General features: G+C 40.3%; 1 protein-coding gene across 1 annotated transcript in view; it reads right to left on the bottom strand.

Annotated features, from left to right (window-relative positions):
* Positions 1-7262: 7262 nt before the first annotated feature.
* LOC138020270 (proline-rich transmembrane protein 4-like) overlaps positions 7263-7500 on the bottom strand; it is a 20125-nt gene continuing 19887 nt past the window's right edge. The window contains exon 2 of the transcript XR_011126317.1: positions 7263-7378. The gene's annotated coding sequence lies outside the window, so the exon portion shown is untranslated. The remainder of the gene's footprint in view (positions 7379-7500) is intronic.

Here is a 7500-nt window from a genome sequence, read left to right as displayed (position 1 = left end):
ACAGGCAAGACTTTTACCGACACGGAAAAAAAAAGAAAACGAAAAATAATAAAACGACGAAATTAAAGACAGATTCCGACTGGATTGCCATACGGCAACCCAGTAATTAAATCCCTTCGATCGCAGTTAAGTAAACACTCCAAAGGGCACTTGTCGGGAAAATAAAAAGTGCTGGCAAGTTGCCAAAGGCTCGTCGATATTTTAATTTCAAAGATATCAATCGTTTCATAAATGAAGAGAAAGGAGAAACTCAAGGGTGTACAGACCAGACCAGCATGGTCAAACATCATAGCCACTTTGGGCCTCTCAAAGGCAGTTAGCATGCGCATTGCGCTCTGTGAAGTTGGGTTACACGCCCTCGCTAATTGTTAACGTTTTTGAAACCATAAGCCTCTCAACTACATATACAGCCAAGTACATACTCACGTAAGGAAAGCCTTATAATTACATGCAAAGAGCGATGAAAGTCGAGAAGGAATAATGATTAACTGAACAAGAATATATATGAAAATGTTGTTTCAACTGAATAAATTCTTACAACTTAAATTACACGTTCAATTTCAATGTAAAATCATCAAAAAAAAACCCGATGATGATATTCAGGGGCGGAAGAGGATGACGAGGTCTTCATTGTTCCTGCTTGAAAACATGGCATGCAATTAAATATTAAATTTAAAATCATCACCTTTTTCCAAAGAAAATCGTCCAGATTCTATTCCTGCCTCCCTCAACCTCGTGAGTGTTTTTTTTCCTCTTCCGCCACGGCACGTGGACGACTTTATTCCCAGCAGAGCGTTGAATCAGTGCCCCGCCAAAAGAAAAAAAAGAGTGCATATCATATGCTACAATTACAAAAATTTCCATTCACTTTTACTTCAGTACTCCTTTTCAACCCCCGCAATAAATTTATTGGAAACTAACATGATCGACATAAGTCAACTCGTTTGGTCCTAAATGCTACTGTGGCCTGTTCCATTCTGTGGAAAGGGAAATTGTGACTAAAAAAACAAACCGTGCATTCAAACTACAAATTGACAAGCAACCGCTGTCTCACAACGGTGATCGCTCTATTACATGTAACTCCACAAGCTTGAAACGGGCAACAAAGAGAGTATTACCAATTTCATGGTAACTAACACGAACAAGATAGCAGGCATGCAAATGCCGCTGGTTGGTATCCCTACATTCGAGTTCTGTGAGTCTCTCAAAGTCTCTCGAATTTCCAAACAGTTCAATTCAAGTCCAAAAAACTCTCGTATCATGAAATAGAACGTTTGCAGAAACTTTGGCCTCACCTCACAAAAGAGAAGGTACGTTTTCGTGATTTATCAATGCTTTTGTAATACGTTCACTTGTATGCAATGCTCAACTTATCTATCAATTGAACATCACTCACAGGTAACCCAGGCTCACTGTGTGTGCCACATTAGTAAATATAGAGAACATATGAGCCGAGGTTTAGGTCTGGAAATTTGCTAGAAAATGGAAATAAAAAGTCGATGAAACTTACCATGAGGTGAGCTGTTGTTGTCTTTAATACGTACACGAAGTTTCGGGGAAAATGGTCCCCGTTCACTTTCCTTCATAGTATAGTGACAAGGTAGGAGACTGAAGCTAGCGTCGGGACTCCGATCGACCCAAAACAAGCACGATTTTTTTCGCGAAAATCGAGTCCAGTCGCTAAATAAACACGCCAGGCTCGTGGAATAAGAATTTTCTAAACCATGAATCCATTGAAGCATCTCCAGGTAGCAACGCGAAGCCACCAGGCTTCGTAGAACTTGTAAGTTAACCTGCTAAAATGGCGGCCAGAAACCGTTGTCCTCGCAAAGTGTCCAATTCAAAATGGCACTGAACTCGGGACGCCTGGTGACGAGTATAATACGTTTCCCTGGAGGGAGGGGAGTCCCAGATTGCTCAATGAGATTTGCATGAGTATGTACAACTGTTTTGAGAGTGCACTTGACAATCTCGAAAGGTAATCTGGGATATGATCATCTTATTTTATGCGCCGGTCAAATCGAAACTTCAACATATTCCCCCCCCCCCATTCCCCCCAGCATTTGACTATCTTCTGTGCCCGGGGATTGGGCAATTTGACCTTTGCCTTCGTTGGGTGGGGAAAATTGAGCCGGAAGTGTCAGGTTTCAAATGATTTGTTTTCGGGCGCCGAAGTCGCTAAAAGCTATAAAACACGTGTTTGGACGAGATGGAAGAGTTTAGAGGAAGATCTAGAGATGTAGCATTTGTGAGCGATTGGCTTACAAAAAGGGTCTTCAAAAGGTCTTTATTAAAGACAGGAGGAGCCGACGACGAATGTTCTTTATTAGGGCATTTGAACACCATTTTGGCTCGAGGGGGCGGGAATTTGAAGGATCCAATCTTCAAAAGTTCAAATCCCGGGCTTTGCCCCGGGAGGGAGGGAGGGGGGATGTTGAAGTTTCAAGTTGATCGGCGCATTAGTGACTGAACCTTGTAGAACTATTTTTTTTCGCACAGCCATCTGTGGTGTTTCATGGCATTTCCTTTCTTTCCCCTGAAAAAGCCGTAAATTTAACACTTCCCACAACACCTTTCAAGATTGTAGAATGCACTTTTCCCGAACTGAACAGCTGCATACGGAACTGTACCAACTACCAACCTCGTTCCGAGAGTCTCATCGACAAAGAGACCCTGGGAACGAGGTTGTACCAATTACATCAACTTCAAATTCGAATGTTCTATCTCTAGAGACGAGTGATAAAAAACACAACTGTAACCCAACATGATAATAATCCGAGATAAATTATTAGTTATCATTCTTAAAGGAAACACAAGAAGCTTACATAATATGCAAGGTGACTCCAGTTACCTTTATCAAGCATTAAGTTTGTGTGTTATGTAACTTGGTTTGCGAAAGTTCTTATGCCGACCACTTCGCATTTATATCATTATAAAAAAATATAGGGTCAACTGCCCTTGCTCGTTTTTAGAAAGCAGGTCACTCAACAACCAAGTGTAACGTTACCTATACTTTCTTTAGAAATAGTTTTTTATCTTGTTCCACTTGTATACCAGCATTGAAACTGAGATTTCTTGTCATGGCAACCTATGGGAAAGGTTAGACAGAAATCATTCACAGAGTTCTTACAAAGAAAGTTTCAACTTACAACTTTAAACCTTTTTACTTACACGAAGTAAAACAACCCTGTATTTCATCACCATCCTCATGTTCAAATGAAATATTTCCCCTACAAACTTTATTTTTCTGAGAACAGGACCATGTAGCACTATGTACTTGTAATTGCTTGAAAGTAACTACTAATATAGGGAATGGTGGGTAAGGTAACTTTCGTGTGATGGTATACCAAGTCTTTATCAAAATCATGAAAATGGTTAGGGCACCTTTCATTGGTCAACACTATTTTCCATCCATCAAACTGACATTGGACATTTCGTAACAATTACACGACGCAATATCCCATGTTAATATTGACAAGCTTACCACTCTAAACAGAATGAAAACAGGCAGAATTACAGCTTTAGTTCAACAAGAAATAGCATTTCTAAGCTATGCCGCGCTGATCTACAGTATTTAGGTCTAAAAACCCCGTTAAAGACGGTGAACTTTCAATTGTTTTGCTGGGTACTTTGCTGGGTACTACTATTTCAATACTCTAAAAAATTCAGTTGTTCGGAAGGTTGTCTCGTTAGTCTAGTGGATATCGGAAACTGCAAGGTGAAGCCATCGATCCGGTTTCAACTCTTTGCCTCGCCTATTGTGAAGCTTCTCAGGTTGTTTAAAATCTTTGTTTCGTTGAAGTAGATTTGAAGTCTAAAGCCCGCCGCTCACGGTGAGGAAAGAGGTGAGCAAACTGCCTCGCTAGGCAGTTTTGCTCAGCCGTTTCCTCACCGTGTGCGGGGAACTTTTGGTGAGAAATTCGCCTCGCGAGGCCGTGAGGAAAAAAATCAAACATGTTTGATATTTTTCGCCTCGTGAGGCAAATTCCCCATCGTGTGTGGCCATCGTGAGAATGAAGTTGAGCTTAGTCAATCAAGCATCCAATAAAAATACATGGCATTCTCACGTGGCTTCAGTGACGTCGGAATTTCTTCCTCCGACACCATCTTGAACCGCTGGAGTCACGTGAGTATGCCATGTATTTTTATTGGATGGTTGATTAAACCAAGCTCAGCTCGATTTTCACGATGGCCGCACATATTGAGGAATTTGTCTCGCGAGGCCAAAAGTATCAAACATGTTTGATTTTATCCTCACGGCCTCGCGAGGCGAACTTCTCACCAAGTTCGGCCAGCTTAAAGTAGACTGTACGTCGTATAAGTTGAATAAAAAGGGAAATGCCAGTTTGAGGGATGGAAAGAAGTGATGACTCCTTTCATTATGGCTAATCAGGAAACTGTAGGATGAGGTTGCCCTTTTGGACTAACTCAATTTGCTCCTTGGGCAATTCAAGAAAAAGTCTGTTGGAGGTAAAAACAACTTTATTGAAAAGTGGATTCTTCCTCTCAAAATCAGCACTATCCAGATGATAGTATGTTGGTGAAAAATCATTAACGATATGTCCCAATTTATCCTTTCCTCTTACACGTCTGTCTACATGTCTTATAATGATGTTATAAGGAGGTCTCCTGTATTTCTCAACAAATTGTTTTCCACATCCACAACATTTCTCGACATTTTTTGGTAGTATTCAACGATACGGTAACATAAGTATACCTAAATGCCACTGCAGTGCTACCATTCTATTCATTGGGCTTGTGTTAAAATTCTGCTCAGCAAAAGGAGTTGAATTGAACAATTTTCTCTTGTTAACAGGAATGAATGTTCTTCCCAGCCGTTTTTAGACTGCCCTTGGTTCATTACAGCATTGCTAAAAAGTGAATCACTTGTGCACCTTGAAAACTGAACAACTGGCATAAAAGGAGATATTTCATGTCTGGTATTTCTGGAAGATGGATGGGACACTTTTGAGGGATACACTTCTTCAACAGTATTGCTTGATGTGTGATGAGTGTCTCCACAAACACTGGCGCTAAAGGACTGAGTGGTAAACATTAACACGAGTGATTTCCCTGTCATCCTGAGAAAATCGTGCAAGAGGAGAATTTGTGCTGCCAGAACATTGGGAGAAGGCACTACAAGATCACTGTTGTATGTAATTGTAGAGAGATGGACACAAGTAACGGTGTTCATTGAGGAGGACAGTGGATTCTGATCAACTGATTGGATGTCAGAGGCAAGGGGTTGCAAAGTCCTGGTGCAGGGCTGGGAATCACCTGGTTCGGCTGTCCTTTTACCTTTTCGTGCTGGCCTTTCTTCCTCGGCCTGCTGGCATTCCATGTCCAGCAAGATTGGATAAATTCACCCCACCTTTTCTTCTCCGTTGGCATTTTAACCATTTTAAATAAGACGGGAAAACACAAAAAAATGAGCATAAACTAGAGTATGGGAACACATACTCATGCTCGCATAATGAGTACATGAAAAAAGTAATTCTTCCAGAGGGCTGGTGTGTTACAAGTCTTGGGCTTTGAGGGCAAGACTGGCTAGGGACCAACAATGTATTTTTTGATCCGGGAGCAATGACCACGTTGTCCGTAGTCTTTAATGTTTTCTCTGCTTTGGCAGTTATCACCTTTAAGACATCACCAGGAATCCAGTCTACTCCTTCTTCAAGTAACATCCTCTCCAATTGTGTCTGCTCATGCCTGTCTGTCTTTCTTTCATTACTCGCTGACAAAGAAATGGAGTGAACCTTTGAAATTGAGTTCGAACGTTGCTTTGGATTCATCTTCTTCACCTGTCTTCGGGAATGAGAAGAAAACGAATTATTCACAAATCTCATATGGTCCACGGTTTGTCACTTCAATCAGATTTTGCATCAAGAATAGACCTTTTCGGCTTGTACATTTTGTGTTCCCAATAAAGATCATGTGATAATACTCAGGAGGTTTGGTCTTTTGTTTTGTTCATTAAAATGAGGGCATGCAAGCATGAATATGCCTCCATGCACTCTTTTTAATGAACAAAACAAAGGACCAAACCTCCTGAGTATTATCACATGATCTGTATTGGGAAAACAAAATGTACAAGCCGAAAAGGTCTATTCCTTTCTGTTCAAGCACATTCCATGTGGCTCCAAACACATCATTTAACATTTCCTCTTGTATGGTTTCTGGAACGCTCAGACTTTTGAAATGTACCTTAAATGTGTTTCTTAGTGCCGTGCCGCCTCAAAATTGGTCTGAAATGCATCTATTAGTGGTTCCTCTTCATCTGTTCTAAAACCCAAAAGCTGTTTTAAGTCTGGCTTGAGGGTTATAAGGGTAGTGCACAATTGGCGGTACCATTCTCTTGTTTTCCTATTGTGGATCATAACTGGACCAATACGGCAGTGAGTCCTACCATCCCCCCAATTTTTTAGCATGAGATGTTTGTAGGTAACAAAAGTAACATTGTATTGCCTAGATTAAATGTGGGATCATCAGTCAAAGGATAGTACTGCAAGGGACTACAGCGCGCAAAACCTTGCAAGGTCATGCAACTGCCTATTTGTTACAAGGACACAACTGGGCTCTGGTGCAAGTTGTACATTCCTGATAAAAGTAGCATTGTTACCTTACTTCTTGCATTCTCTGCATCACTTCTTACAATTTCCATGTGGCTTGAGGTATAGAGAATGCTCTTCACCAGCAAAGACATATTGCACCAGACAATGCATATATAATGTACCATCTGGTTCTGAAAAAGAGAGCATCTGTAAAAAAAAAAAATTCCACATTCAGTTTTGTAACACAATAACAAAATTTCTTAGTCCATTTTATCGCTTTTTACAGGGAAACACCATCATTAAGTAGTTTGTTGCTTTTCAATTTGAAATATTTATAGGCTTTAAGAAAATGTGTGCACAATTGCTTAATTATGCAAATACTGATCAAGGCATGACAATTCTTTAGCAGCCAAGTCTTATACTTACTGATTATGGTATCAATTCTCTTGTGGAAGTCTGGACTGCTACGGAGCTGGTAATATTCATGTCGCAAAACATACAGGATATCATGATCAAGGCCCTCGGATTCTCTGCTTTCTGTATCCTTGGTTGATATTGCCAATATGTAGCCCAATTTTTCATCTTGGTCGTCGTCTATGTAGAAACTAAACGACTTGCGGCTATTATTCTTCCAGGCCCTTAAGTCATCACACTTCATGTCTTTTGGATCTTTTATTTGGTCACATCCACGATGAAAGTACAGCTGTGCTGCGCAAATCTTCCTTTGCTCTTCAAAGTTCAGCAATAATTCCAGCGTGTCCTTTAGAGTGTGCACATTTCTGTGTCTTGTGTATACTGAGGTCTTAGCATCATCATTGTACCAATCCCTGTAACACAAAGAGTTGGAATTTAATACTTATTACATTTTCCTATAATTATTGTTTAAATTAACTTATTAAAAATAATCTCCTGGTGAAATCTGAAGATTATGACAAACAAACACTACATT

Source organism: Montipora capricornis, chromosome 10 (genome assembly GCF_036669925.1).
Source record: "Montipora capricornis isolate CH-2021 chromosome 10, ASM3666992v2, whole genome shotgun sequence".
NCBI classification, from domain to species: Eukaryota; Metazoa; Cnidaria; class Anthozoa; order Scleractinia; family Acroporidae; genus Montipora; species Montipora capricornis.
Note: the sequence above shows the minus strand (reverse complement) of the source record. Positions and strands in the feature narration are given on the sequence as shown.